A 15,952-nucleotide genomic window follows, 5' to 3' on the forward strand; every position below is an offset into this window, starting at 1 on the left:
ACTGATTTCCTTAATCTTAAAAGCAAAACAATATTAGTTACATACCTTCAGCTTCCATTTTCTCGCCAATTTCGTCCCATACACGCTTCTTCAAACCACTATCCATATATTTCGAACCAGCTAAGTTATATAGAAAAGTGTGTGCCTTCACTAATTCAATCAGCAGTTCGTCGTTCATTTTGGGACGTAAAGAACAGTTACACAGATAACCTCAGTACTGGAAGAAAGCAGAGAAGCAGGAAGGCGGGAAGAGAGAAATCACGTCCGTGAAAACAAGAAAATATCGTCGGCGAGCGAATGCGTATTACCGGCACGGATCACGGAGAAGCACTCAAGGTCACGGCGAATGAAGTTAACGGAAGTGTTGGAATTCATCCCTTCGTTTACATGGCGACGATATTTTATTTTCACGGAAGATGCCGCCACGTCACGGAAAGCGCCGTCACGGCCCGGAGATGTGTGAATCGACCTTTAATGATCATGGTGAATAAGACGCTGACTTGGAACTAGAGACATCTGCACTGACCTGGAATGGAAATACCAGGTGTATACACAAGTCTTTTCCGCTTTCACTAAAGGATGGCGCCAGTGAACAGTACGCAGCGTATGAATTTGGCACATACGTCATTTTGTTCGTCTGACATTAACCTACCAACTCACACAAGTTGAGTCCGCCAAACACTGGCGTCTGTGTTGTATCGTTCAGTGATCATGTCAACGTTTGTGCCTGAAAGAAAAACATTTGCGGCACGCATTGTTCTTATTTAATCAAAAGGAAAAAGCTGTGGAAAGTCATCGTTTGCTGGTAGAAACATCTGGCGAACACGCTCCGTCGATTAGAACATGTGAGACAATTTAAACCTGATGATTTCAATGTGCAAGACAGTGTGTGCTCTGGTAGCGGTATTCGTTAATGCACAACGCTTTCGCCAACAAATGATTAATTTAAATCATGCATTAATCGAAAGATGGCCCGAATGGGCAAGACGACATGGCAAAGTGATTTTGTTAAACGACAATGCGCTGTCTCACACAGCAAAACCAGTGAAAAATACTTTGAAATCGCTTGGATGGGACATCTTTCCGCACCCTCTGCACTGCCTCGACCTGGCGCCATCTGACTATCACCTCTTCGCTTCAATAGAGCACGCGCTCGCAGAGCAGCCCTTCATCAATTTCGAGGAAGTTGGAAAATGGCTCGACGAATGGTTTGCCACAAAAGACAAGCCGTTTTCCTGGCATGGTATTCATAACTTACCTGAAAGATGGGCGAAGTGTGTAAAAGCCGATGACCAATATTTTGAATAAACAAAAAATGAATTTCTCTTGAAAATTACGTGTTTTCTTTACCACAAAAAACGGCAAAAACTTATGCATAGGCCTACACCTGATACAGTACCCTAACCAGAAGCTGTGCATAACTCCTTTATCAAAGCTTACCACGAACAGAAGGCGACTGCGAGCAGCAGGGCCTACCTACAGGTAAACCTTCGTGAAATAAAGCATCAATATTGTACTTTTATTACTTGCGCAAGTGCGTAAATATTCATCGGTTGCACCATCCGGGAAATGAAATGAAATGTCGTATGGCTTTTAGTGCCGGGATATCCCAGAACAGGTTCGGCTCGCCAGGTGCAGGTATTTCTATTTGATGCCCGTAGGCGACCTGTGCGTTGTGATGAAATGATGATGAAGACGACACATACACCCAGCCCCCCCGCCATTGGGATTAACCAATTAAGGTTAAAATCCCCGACCCGGCCGGGAATCGAATCCGGGACCCTCTGAACCGAAGGCCAGGACGTTGATCGTTCAGCCAACGAGTTCCATCCGGGACTGCGTCCCCTTTTCTTTCAGAGCACCTGGCTTATAACTGGAAGATCGAATGAATGTGAGTTAGAAAAGTGTAATGTATTTTTGTGTAGGTTATTATTTACTGTATAATGTCCGACTCGTTGGCTGAATGGTCAGCGTACTGGCCTTCGGTTCAGAGGGTCCCGGGTTCGATTCCCGGCCGGGTCGGGGATTTTAATCGCTTCTGATTAATTCTTCTGGCTCGGGGACTGGGTGTATATGTCCGTCCCAACACTCTCCTCATCATATTCAGACAACACACTACACTACCAACCACCACAGAAACACGCAATAGTGCTTACATCCCTCCATAGAGGGTTGGCGTCAGGAAGGGCATCCGGCCGTAAAAACAGGGCCAAATCCACATGTGCGACGCAGTTCGCACCCGCGACCCCACAGGTGTGGGAAAAAGCGGCAGGAAAAGAAGAAGAAAGAAGAATTATTTACTGTATAATATGATGTACTCAAACTGTATCACTACAGTGGTTAACTGTAAGAGAGGGCCAAGAGCCCTAACTTCGCCACCTACAAAGGCATAATAATAATAATAATAATAATAATAATAATAATAATAATAATAATAATAATAATAATAATAATAATAATAATATTCTCGAGGCAGGCCTGTCGTGTGGCTCCGCACATGAAGTTAACAGCAGGGGGTCGAAAGACCCATGGACATCACGAACCCGCACGTTTAACCGTACTAGTCCTTTAAAATAATAAAGACTAGTCCCATAAGTAATTTTTTTTGCTAGGGGCTTTACGTCGCGCCGACACAGATAGGTCTTATGGCGACGATGGGATAGGGAAGGCCTAGGAGTTGGAAGGAAGCGGCCGTGGCCTTAATTAAGGTACAGCCCCAGCATTTGCCGTGTGAAAATGGGAAACCACGGAAAACCATTTTCAGGGCTGCCGATAGTGGGATTCGAACCTACTATCTCGCGGATGCAAGCTCACAGCCGCGCGCCTCTACGCGCACGGCCAACTCGCCCGGTACATAAGTAATTATAATAACACATTTAATAATGAAAATCATTACTTCAGTTGCTAATAAATACAAGCAAATTAAGTTAAAAACTATTCTACACGCTTCATAACGCATGCAGAGGGACTTCAAGTTTGTCAGTTTGGAAAAAAAAAATGAAATTTGGGTTTCAAATAGTAAATGTAATGTACTTTTACATATTTTCACGTAAATTTTAAATAAATCAATTTTGAAAATTAATAGAGAGGTTTATTTATTAAAATTTGTTGAAATTAAGTCCTCTTATATACTTTTAGTATGTTCTTTTCCTTTGCATTTCTTCGTTTCTTCAGTCAAACAAATCCGTATGGTAACACCATTTTTACTCATTCTAAATTGTCTGTGAATATAACCATGCAATAAAGCCCCATGGTTTATCTTTTTCTGTCTCGGTAAATTCCATAATAGCACAAAAACGATTAATGAACAGAAACAAGCAAAGACTAAAAGAAAAACTCAACATCGTGGTTGAGCTTTCTGTATGACAGTTAGAGCAGAACTGGATAGGTAAAACAGGTGAAAGAGACGTGGAAAGAAAAACCCTGGAAAGAGCTGGCACTCTTTCCAAATATATTGCGTCCGCAATCAACACGCAACCAGAAGACTAGAGCTGTGTCATTCAGCCTGGCATTTGAGGATTAATCTTCTTACTGTTGTTCTCACCTGTCGCAGCAAGAAACGAAATGTGTTAGACAACAAGAAATTACTCTTTATTACTTCATTCCGAGACAGTCTGCCATCTGCCACTAGATGTCAGTTGTAGTAGCGCGCGCGCGGGCTTTTTTTAGAAGATAAGGATCCGGTAGGACCGGAAGTCCTGGTGCACACCTGCTTGAGGAGGAGGGCGCAGTACTATGTAGGGTGAGTCCGAAGACACGTGCGTAGCCTGGACACGTGTTAAAATGAGTTCATAATGCATTTCATCCAGAGGCTGATATATTCATCTGAATTAGATGTGGGACACATACAGGCCATGGCTGAGAGAATCTAAACAAGAAATAAGCAAAACACACCCGTGCCACATACAGTCCGTTAACGAACTCAGCCTGTTAAGACGACTACTGCCAATCCTGATGGCCTGCAGACATTGGAAAACTACGACATGCGGTCAGCGTGACGATGACATTAGCCTCATTGCTTGGCTTTCGTGACCAGGTTTCTTGTATCTCACACATGTAAGGAAAAAAGCAACTTTTTCGTGACTGCTGATGGGATCATAGACACGATCCCCCTGTTGGGTTTTTTTTTTTTTTTTTTTTTTTTTGCTAGGGGCTTTACGTCGCGCCGACACAGATAGGTCTTATGGCGACGATGGGACAGGAAAGGTCTAGGAGTTGGAAGGAAGCGGCGGTGGCCTTAATTAAGGTGCAGCCCCAGCATTTGCCTGGTGTGAAAATGGGAAACCACGGAAAACCATTTTCAGGGCTGCCGATAGTGGGATTCGAACCTACTATCTCCCGGATGCAAGCTCACAGCCGCGCGCCTCTACGCGCACGGCCAACTCGCCCGGTCCCCCTGTTGGTGAGGGCGGTAGAATACATCCACGGTATACCCCTGCGTGTCGTAAAAGGCGACGAAGAAGGGTCCCAGGGAGCGTGGGTTGGCGACCACGAGCCCTTAACTGAGTCCTGGATTGCTTCCAGTTACGCCAGGCTCCTCACTTTAAACTATCCTATCCGACCTCCCTTGGTCAACTTGTTCTTTTCCGACCCCAACGGTATTAGAGCACTCGAGGCCTAGGGAGTCTTTCATTTTCAAGCCCTTCGTGGCCCTTGTCTTCCGTTTTCGTTCATTTTTCATTTTTCGAAGTGTCGGATCCCTTTCTTCCCCCTGTCGGGGGCGGGGGTACAATAACACCCACGCTAAACCCTGCCTGTCGTAATAGGTGACTAAAAGGGCCCCAGAGGCTTTGAACGTGGGAGCGTGGGTTAGCAACCATGGGCCCTTAGCTGAGTCCTGGCGTTGCTTCCACGCATTTGTGCCAGACTTTTCACTTTCATCTATCCTATCCGACCTCCCTTGGTCAACTCTTGTTCTTTTCCGCCTCCCACGGTATTAGATATCGAGGCCTAGGGAGTCTCATTTTCACGCCATTCGTAGCCCTTGTCTTTCTTTGGCCGATATCTTCATTTTTCAAAGTGTCGGATCCCTTTCATTTTTTTTCTCTCTTATTAGTGTTACATAGAAGATCACCATCACCTTCACTTCCTCTTAAAACCAAAATCGCCATCATAACCACCGCCATCACAAAAAAATTTCCTTCAAGGATGTTGCAAAAGAAGACACTGTGTCTGAAAATGTGCCCCACAGTTTTCGCTTTCCATTTTTCAATTCCAAGGGTAAGATTTCATTTTCACGAATCTGGTCGTTATTTTTTTCTGTTGTGTCCAGTTTGTTTTAGACACTCATCTCCTCACCGACATTTTTGCTGCTTCTAACCTTTGCTTTTCATGCCTTCCTAGTGTCCAGCTTTCACATCCATAGGCACATCCAACAACACAAACACTGGCCGTCGCAGAAGATGACTTTTTTTTTCAAAATCCTATTGTTTGAAGCAGGAAAGACATATTATGCAGGTGATAGGATTTCTAGTATCATCTCTTCGGCTTTTCACAGTTTAAGAATATCCTCGCGTTTGGAGAATGTATAAAATTAATATTTGTTTGACGGCCAATTTTTGTGCGGCTGAGTGTATACTCCAGACGCGATTCTTCACAAAAGTACCTTTCTTCCTTCTATATTTATGTACTTGCAGGTTAGCCGATGCTTTTTGCAGTAGAAGGCTTTTCTCACCATACAGAATATATTTTATTTTATTTTATTTTATTTTATTTTATTTTATTTTATTTTATTTTATTTTTATTTTATTAACCTCATCGGTACTTCTAATTGCACTGACGGCAATATTTCCGAGATATTAAAACTGCTCTATTTTTTAATATTCAATCTTTACTTCTGCCTGAGTCTTTTTTGAATGGCTTTATTTATAACCACGATCATGGTCCTTTTGATGTACATTTTGAGGTTCCATTGGAATAGGACAGCCGGCCCCGTGGTGTAGGGGTAGCGTGCCTGCCTCTTACCCGGAGGCCCCGGGTTCGATTCCCGGCCAGGTCAGGGATTTTTACCTGGACCTGAGGGCTGGTTCGAGGTCCACTCAGCCTGCGTGATTAGAATTGAGGAGCTATCTGACGCTGAGATGGCGGCCCCGGTCTAGAAAGCCAAGAATAACGGCCGAGAGGATTCGTCGTGCTGACCACACGACACCTCGTAATCTGCAGGCCTTCGGGCTGAGCAGCGGTCGCTTGGTAGGCCAAGGCCCTTCAAGGGCTGTAGTGCCATGGGGTTTGGTTTGGTTTATTGGAATAGGACGGCAGTCAGTAGTATCATACTCTTCAGTCATTTTTCACTGTCAGCGGGTATTGCAGTATCATCTGCATACCATAATGAGCCGGTCCCACGGTGTAGGGGTAGCGCGCCTGCCTCTTATCCGGAGGCTCCGGGGTCGATTCCCGGATAGGTCAGGGATTTTACCCGGATATAAGGGCTGGTTCGAGGTCCACTCAACCTACGTGATTACAATTGAGGAACCATCTGACGGTGAGATGGTGGCCTCGGTCTAGAAACACAAGAATGACGGCCGAGAGGATTCATCGTGCCACCTACACGACACCTCGTAATCTTCAGGCCTTCGGGATGAGCAGCGGTCGCTGGGTAGGCCATGGCCCTTCGGGGATGTTGTACCATGGGGTTATTTTGATTCCATTTATTTCAGTTTCAACTCGCTGTGATTTGTATAGACTTTGCAAATTTTATATTCTGTTATTTCAAGGGAAGGCTTCTCAGATGTGTAATAACCGCTAGGCCTTCGACTTCCGCCCTAGGGGCTCTCAACTTGGGAGCGTGGGTTGACGACACAGGGTCCTTAGCTGAGTCCCGGCATTGTTTCCTCTTACAAGTGCCAGGTTCCTCACTTTCATCTATCCTATCTTATCTCCTTTGGTCAACACTTGTTGTTTTCCGACCTCGATGCTATTGGAGGATACGAGGGCTAGGGAGTGTTTTATTTTCATGCCCTTTTTTCCCCTTGTCTTTCTTTCGCCGGTATCTTCATTTTTCGAAGTGTCAGATCCCTTCAATTTTTTTATCTCCGATTAGTGTTATATAGAGGATAGTTGTATTTCCCCTTAAAATAATCACCACCACCACCACCACCACCACCTCTTAGACTTTCTTCCCCAATGTACACAATATTAAGCGTAAGTCTTGTTTGATGATGGCTTATGGTTGTGAACACTTTGTACAGCGCCAGAACATGTTTATTAGCGTTCTGCGGTGCCTTCGGGCGGGGTGACTCCGTAATAAAAACAATATAATGGATTGCAGGTAAGAAAATGAGATAGTATCTCAAGAGATACATTATAATCGATAAACACATGACAGTAATTCCAGGGGAACACGATCAACACAAAGACGGTTATTACAGGCGCCAACCTCCGGTGATGTCATCGGGGCGAACCTACCTGTAATAGGCTACTGCTACCTGATAATCATGAAATGCAAACTGCATAATAAGTTAGATGTTACATAGAACTGGAACTGAAACTTTCCTTATGCCTTTTTCTTCTTCTCCTTCTTTTTCTTCAGCTCACAGAAGTTTCTCGACCATCATGCAGTAGGCCTTCTCATATTTTGCGCTTGCCTCACTGTATCATGAACGTTGAACTACTGCCTGTCGGAGCATTATCACCCAGAATAATTTCTCTCCTTTCCTTACCTTTATTATTTCTGTCAATGATCAGTTTAAGTATTGTTATTAATTAATTAGGTTATTAGGCCTATTTAACATTAATTATAGCCGAGCAAGTGGAGTCCCGTAACTATCAGCTTGCATTCGGGAGAGAGTAGGTTCGAAACCCATTGACGGCAACCCTGAAGATGGTTTTCGGTAGTTTCCCATTTTCACACCAGGCACACGCTTGGGCTGTACCTTAATTAAGGCCACAATCACTTCCTTTCCATCCCCCTGTGGGTGAGGTGGTAGAATAACGCCGACGGTATCCCATGCCTGTCGTAAGAGGCGACTAAAAGGGGTCCCAGGGGCTCTTAACTTAGGATTGTGGATTGGCGATCACGGGGCCCTTAGCTGAGTCCTGGCATTGCTTCCACTTACTTGTGCAGGACTCCTTACTTTCCTTTACCCTATCTGACCTCCCTTGGTCAACTTTTGTTCTTTTCTGACCTGGACTGTAAAACGCGTGGTGGCCTAGGGAATCCTTCATTTTCACGCCCTTCGTTGCCCTTGTCTTTCTTTGCCCGATACCTTCATTTTCGAAGTGTCGATTTCTTTTCATTTTTCTCTCTGATTAGTGTTATGTAGAGGATGGTTGCCCAGTTGTACTTCCTCTTAAAACAATAATCACCCCCACCACCACCACCACCACCACCACTTCCTTTCCACTCATAGCCCTTTCTTACCCCATCGATACCATAAGACCTATCGGTGTCTGTGCGAAGTAAAGCGAAGTGTAATAAAAAATAAAACATTAATTATACTGGAGAACGAAATGGAAGTGTACCAGTTTATAGACCTTACCAAGCTAATTCTTGTTGCAGCTAAATGTGATGTCAAATTCAAGAAGTTCCACACACTTAGACATAAGAAGTGGTGCCTAAATAAACTTCAAGATTCTAGTGTGTTGCGAAGATTCAAGAATGCTACCAAAGCGAAGAAAGGTAACTCGGGATGGGATGAGATATGAAAAGTGGCTTAGAGATAGCTGCCACAGAAGTCCTCGGTAGAGCAAAATTAGAACCAAGAAATCCATGGATGACCTCAGAAATTCTAGAGCTCATTGAAGAAAGGAACAGATTAAGGAAAATACAATTTGAACAATACAAAGAATTAAAAAACTTGGTAACAATGAAATTCCGACTATCCAAAGACAACTGAATGAAAGATGTAAGTGGAGAAATAGCAAATGATTTGAAGAAGGGGTATTCTGATAAAGCATACTTTAAGATAAAATCTCTGCTCTACAAGAAAAGTTTAAGAACAAAGTAGTTAAAAATAAAGATGGAAAACTGCTCTTTCAAATCGAAAATGTTAGTGACCGATGGAAAGAATACCTTGAAGACTTATATGATGGAGAAGATATTGTCAGAACTGAAGAATATTTGGAGGATGTGGAATCATTTCAAGAAGTCTACAGCAGAGTTGGTTGCAGCACTCTCTAAACTAAAACAGAACAAAGCCACTGGTATCGATGCCTTTCCAGCAGAACTCTTGAAAAACTGTAATGATACCATGAAAAGTGGTCTGTTTGAAGTGATTACTGAATGCTACGAACAAGGAACTTTACCAACTGATTTTATTAAAAGTAGAACAATACACTCCCCAAAATAGGAAGTGAATGCGATTGATCGAATTATAGATCCTTTCTCACCTTTCTAAGATTTTACTTATGATTATTAAAGAAAGAATTAGAAGGCAAATATAAAAAACAATTGGATAATGACCAATATTGCTTTAGAACACAGAAAGGAACTATCATCATCATCATCCAGGTATTCTGCCTTATGACAGGTCTTGTCATGGGATGAACCTCTTCCACTTTTGCCTGTCCTGCGCTAGGAACTAGGAACTAGGGAGACTATATTAGCATTACGTCAAAATCAACAGGAAAACTTATGTAACATTTATTGACTTGGAAAAAGCCTTTGATAATGTCGAGTGGAAATTGTTTTATGAAGCAATGAGGAATATGGGACTTGACTGGAAAGACAGGTGCCTCATTCTGAATCTATATATAGCTCAAACGACGGAAGTTAATATTAATGGTACTACAAGAGAAGGAAAAAATAGAAGAGGAGTGCGACAAGGCTCCCTATTATCACCATATCTCTTTAACCTGTTTATAGATAATGCAGTTAGAGAAATGAGAAATGAAAGAGCACACTAAAGGGGTGAATTTTAATGGTATTCAGGTGCACAGTATCCGCTTTGAAGATGATATTTCTCTCTTAGCTAATTCTGAAAACAATATGAGGAAGATGCTAAGAACACTCAACAAATCCTTAGAAAATCTTCAACTAAAAATAAATATAAAGAAAACAAAATTCATTATAGTAGACAAAAAAGGCCTACAGGCAGAAAATATTTAAAATTAAATAACACACCGACATAACAAGTCACAGAATTCTCCCATTTGAGTAGTGCAATTACCTCTGATAATAGATCCCTTTCAGAAATCAAGGAAGGAACAGTGGTAGCAAAACAAGCCTTCCAAAATAAGAAAAACTTACTGCTAAACAACCATCTCGGTTTGAAGACCAGAAAATCATTTCTCAAGACCTTTGTTTGGAATGTGCTACTGTACGGGTGCGAAACCTGGATATTAGGGAAACAGGAAGAAACCAAACTTGAGGCTGCAGAAATGTGGTTTTGGAGAAGAATTACAAACACAATTTGGATGGATAAAATACAAATGACCTTGTTTTAAAGAACGTAAAAGAGGCACGATAAAGAAGAGGAAAAAAACGTTCATTGGACACGTACTGAGACATGACTCTCTTCTCCAAACCATCATTGAAGGTAAAGTACTGTGAAAGTAAACCAAGGGACCACCAAGGATGTCATACATGAAGAACTCCGTTGGCGAACTGGCATGTGGTTCATATAGCAACATGAAGAGGCTAACAGAAGATCGCCAGATGTGGCTACAGCGACAAGGCATTGCCTTGAAGACTTATATGATGCAGAAGATATTGTCAATATTGAAGAATATTTGGAAGGTGTGGAATCAGTTCAAGAAGTCGACAGAGGACCACCCTTCACTCACTACAGCAGAGTTCGATGCAGCACTCTCTAAACTAAAACAGAACAAAGTCACTGGTGTGGATGCCATTCCAGCAGAACTCTTGAAAAACTGTGATGATACCATGAAAAATGGTCTGTTTGAAGTGATTACTGAATGCTATGAACAAGGAATATTACCAACAGATTTTATTAAATTATTACCTTTAATTTATTAAATTCCTGCAACGTTTGTGAAAATTAGTAATATTTTAGGAATATTATGAACATATTCATGGTTTTACTCTCAGAATTATTATCGCAACATTTGTTTTGCTAAACAATGATAGTGGTTTACTTCCTTACACTTGTAACTATATGTCTGTTTGGACACCCCCGAGGGGGTGCCTAGTGCGGTGCCAGAACCGGTGCGCTATGCCGCGCTCCTCACCTGGCCTGTTTGTGAAAATAAGTATAAAAAGTATAAATATATAGAAGTTGATAATAATAATAATAATAATAATAATAATAATAATAATAATAATAATAATAATGATAATAATAATAATAATAATAAAAATGGTGGAGTTTTTACTGTATTGTGGGTGCGGTTGTGTGTAATATGGTTAAACATCACGTTATTGACCGTATTGACCATGGCTAGGTGTTATAAAAAATTCTAAATTGCTTTTGGGGCCAGCGGTAAGGGCATGGCCAGGGTGGTCACCCATCCAAACCTTAGCCACGTCCGATGTTACTTTGGTTTAATCGGGCCTTACCGCTGGATTGTTTTGCTAGAATAAAATTTTATTCACGAGTATCGGCTGTTTGAGATACTTTAAATTTAGAAAGACAGCATATGAAGTTGCAGCTTTTTTGAATATCCGCCTCGACTTCCGGTTGTATCCAGTGCTTCTTTAATTGTGGTAGTCTGAATTTTTAGGAGGTTGTGCTGGTTTTTGTACTGGATTTGATTGGGTGCTTTGTCTGTATTAGGATGTAGGTGGACTTGATAGGCTAGAAGGTTGCTTTTAGGAAGTGAGAAATTTCATGATTCTTGCTCTTGTCTTGGTTGGGAAAATGACTTGGTGGGGGGGGGGGTTACTGGGGGATGGCATGGTTTTGCGGGGTGGGCGTGGGTAGTGATCCGGTTTGGGATGAAATTAGGTTGAGTAGGAAGAGCTGTAGGAGTGCTGTTATGTCTGGAGTGGGCGGTGCTGGGTGAGTAGTCATGGGTCCTGGGTTCGGTTACTTAGGTGGTGGGGTTCCTTACACTTATAATTCATTTTTAACTAATTATACAGAGTTTCCTGTGTAGCTCTTCCGCGAATTTTACGATTTCCTTAGCATACTGTATATATTTTTAGAAGTTTTACTGAAACTTTGCTTGAAGGATAGGCTAAAACGTTTTGGTTAAGTGGAAAGTATTGCAACAATGAAAATTCAGAATTAAAATGTACTAGCTATTATATAGCCGTCGTAGACGGGTTAGTTCTTGCTCTGAAGCAGTAATGCCATCGAGTGGAGATAAGTGAATGCAGAAGAGACAGAGCTCACCTATATCAATAACAAAACAACAATAATGTGTACGTAATGTTATTGTTGATAAGTATGTTCTTTTTTTTTACTAGGGGCTTTACGTCGCACCGACACAGATAGGTCTTATGACGACGATGGGATAGGAAAGGCCTAGGAGTTGGAAGGAAGCGGCCGTGGCCTTAATTAAGGTACAGCCCCAGCATTTGCCTGGTGTGAAAATGGGAAACCACGGAAAAAGTATGTTCTTAGGTAATTGTACGCCATAACATTTTATTTTCTTCCGATTCGACGATTTTAGGACATTCGAAACCAAGTCTTTCAATACAACAGTTAGTTCGTTACCATGAGGATGGAACAAGATTTTCACGTCAGCCGTGCTCGTCGTTCATAGATTTCCAATACAAATTTATATTCAAGAATTTTTCTATTACTACGCCTGTATCTCTTTCGGTAAAATGCATCAGATTCAAAAGACGATGAACTTTATTTTCTATAATGTTCGTTATGTACACCGTAGAGATGGAACTAATATTTCCAGAGATATTTGGAAGTGAAAATGCGATAATCGCGAGTATCTCCGTTAATATTCCTAGTACGGTAAAATTGCTTGAAAAATAAAAGATTGGAAGTTATATTCTACATTCTTTTTATTCTGAGGTATGGGTGGTGCTAAGTAATGACATTCAGAGCACAACCAGTGCATCTGAGTGTTATGAAAGGTGTTGCTCACAGGGTCAGTCGAGCTGCAATAGCACTTTCTGACCCAGTGAGGAAAGCAATGGCAAACTACCTCACTCCTTGTCTTGTCTAGTACGCCTCATTTTGGTTCTGCTATTGGTTTTTGCGGTTTTCTTATAACAGCATAACCTTTGATGGTGCTATTTGAGGATCCAACCAGCCTCTGGGCTGATGACCTAACAGATTATTTTTATTATGTGCAGTGTTTCGATTAGTTAATTTTGACGGAGAAATTCTATATTTCCCGATTTGGCTGCCTTAATATTGCTACGCCACTGTATACAAATCAAATAATATACAGTGTAGTTTACCGGGCGAGTTGGCCGTGCGCGTAGAGGCGCGCGGCTGTGAGCTTGCATCCGGGAGATAGTAGGTTCGAATCCCACTATCGGCAGCCCTGAAAATGGTTTTCCGTGGTTTCCCATTTTCACACCAGGCAAATGCTGGGGCTGTACCTTAATTAAGGCCACGGCCGCTTCCTTCCAACTCCTAGGCCTTTCCCATCCCATCGTCGCCATAAGACTTATCTGTGTCGGTGCGACGTAAAGCCCCTAGCAAAAAAAAAAAAAATACAGTGTAGTTCACAACACAGCTATTGACGTCAGAAAAGTTGGATGGCGCAGCCACGCGGTAGAATGTTGAAGCCTCAACATAGTGACTGGTGAGGTTTATTTACATGGCGAAGCATTGACGTCGTGATGGAAACAGAAAGAAAATTGTGGAATTTGAGGAGGTACTGCTCTGTATACGGTTGCAAGTCGTATAAAACGGATGCGAAATATCTTCACTACTTTCCTGTACAAAAAGTTCAGAGAGAAAGATGCTGCCGCGCTGTCAATTGGAAAACGCGTTACGCGATACATTACAGTGTGCAGTCTGCATTCTCGTGAAGACGACTTCTTTCCACAGCGTAGGTACCGGTACTGTTTATTGTACTCATTGATAGTTATTGTCTCTAATTTATATTCACAAAGATTTAGCTACATCAAAAATACTGATAAACTTGTAGCCTAATACTTCTGTGCCGCACATAGAATGTAATCCGCTCTTTGTAAACTTCATATGTGTAACAGCAGACAGTAAATTAACTATCTACATGTGAGTAATATCTTTAACTGGTAGTAATTAAGCACTGCATTTAAATTGCCTATAAAATACTTATATCAATGAAAGAAAATATGTAGTATTTTGCAATCATAAATTAGCTTTTTTTGCTATTTGTTTTACGTCACACCGACACAGATAGATCTTATGGCGATGATGGGACAGGAAAGGTCTAGGAATGGGAAGGAAGCGGCCGTGACCTTAATTAAGGTACAGCCCCAGCATTTGCCTGGTGTGAAAATGGGAAACCACGGAAAACCATCTTCAGGGCTGCCGACAGTGGGGTTCGAACCCACTATCTCCCGGATGCGAGCTCACAGCTGCACGCTCCTAACCGCACGGCCAACTCGCCCGGTCATCATAAATTAGAAGCCATAACCTAATTATTTGGTAGAATTGGACAAACCAAGTATTCTTGACTGTAGAGGTTATAGTACTCTTAAATTATAATTTTCAAACTTTGCTCTGCATATTCTGTAGGTAGTTATATTTTTTTACTTATTATTGTCGGTTCTAAGTTCTAACTTTTGTGTTGATGGTAAAAATGGAAGAATATTACGATTAGGATGTGGGTTGTTCCAACACAAGCCTGTATAAAGTCTACGATTTATTTGCTTTACAACATTTAGTTAGTAGAATTATTATTTTATTTCTTCCCCAAGATTACAGTTTACAAGACAGGTAACTCCCCCGTCACCTGGCTATGGCATTGGCATGGACCAAATCAACAAGGAATTACTCCATAACCTCTAATAGTGGAAAATTACAGTAGCTTAACTGTTAAGATGAATTAGTGTGTCAGCGGTAACATTTCTCTGACAAACCCGCTTTACATGTATAGTTGCACTACACATTTTCACTCCCTTTGTTCAAGACAACATTAACTTTGTGGGGTTTTGAATCGATGTGGGATGATTGTAAACACAACGCTACAACACCAGTTTCATCTTCTGTTTCAAACTTTTTACCTACAAATATCAAGTAATTACGCTTGAATATTTCTTCCCCTTCCACTAATGGACGCGTGAAATCTCCGACAACTCTCAACAGTTGCGCATACGACACCAAAGACATTTTGAACACTTAATAAATCCTACAGACGCACACCCGATCACTGTCGTGTTTACTTCCCGTCACTATCTCGCCGCCATTTTGGAAACAGCTGACCGTAAGCTCCTCCCCCGTTTCGGACGTCATTCCCTAAAATTAAATACCCAGATTTAAGAAATTGTGTTGAGCTGCTTTCTCGTAAAATTCAAACAAAAACAAACACACAAACAATTGAACTGAACCTATTTTCTACTTTTGTTTACCTAAACACAGAAATCAACGAAGTATGAGACAAGAAATTTGATGTGTACACACACAATTTTAACTTATATAGTTATTAGGGATCTAATACCAAACTAGAACATTACGTCTCTAGGTTCTGAAGCACTCTAAATTGACACTGCCATTCTTTTCTTTCGCAATAATATGTTTACTCTTTCAGTGTAAAGTAAGTGTAGCAGAATAAACTACATTTGAAACGAAGCAGAACAGTAAATCTTGCCATTCTTTATATTATATAGTAAAACACCGATTATCCGAACTAATGTGGGCCGAGGCCCCCTCGGATAAGCGTAAGCTCGGATAATATGGACGGCCACACTAACAGAAAAATAAATAAATAAATAAATAAATAAATAAATAAATAAATAAATAAATAAATAAATAAATAAAAGTAGTATAATAAGCGGGTTCTGCGGCACCTCCGCCGCCGCACGCCTCCGCCCGCCTCCTCCTCCGCCGCCGCCTCCGCCTCCGCCGCCGCCGCCCGCGGGAAATTTGAATTTTGGCGGGAAATTTGAATTTTGGCGCGAGATTTGAATTTGTAAACAAAGCCACGTGCTTTT

Source organism: Anabrus simplex, chromosome 8 (genome assembly GCF_040414725.1).
Source record: "Anabrus simplex isolate iqAnaSimp1 chromosome 8, ASM4041472v1, whole genome shotgun sequence".
In the NCBI taxonomy this organism is placed as follows: Eukaryota; Metazoa; Arthropoda; class Insecta; order Orthoptera; family Tettigoniidae; genus Anabrus; species Anabrus simplex.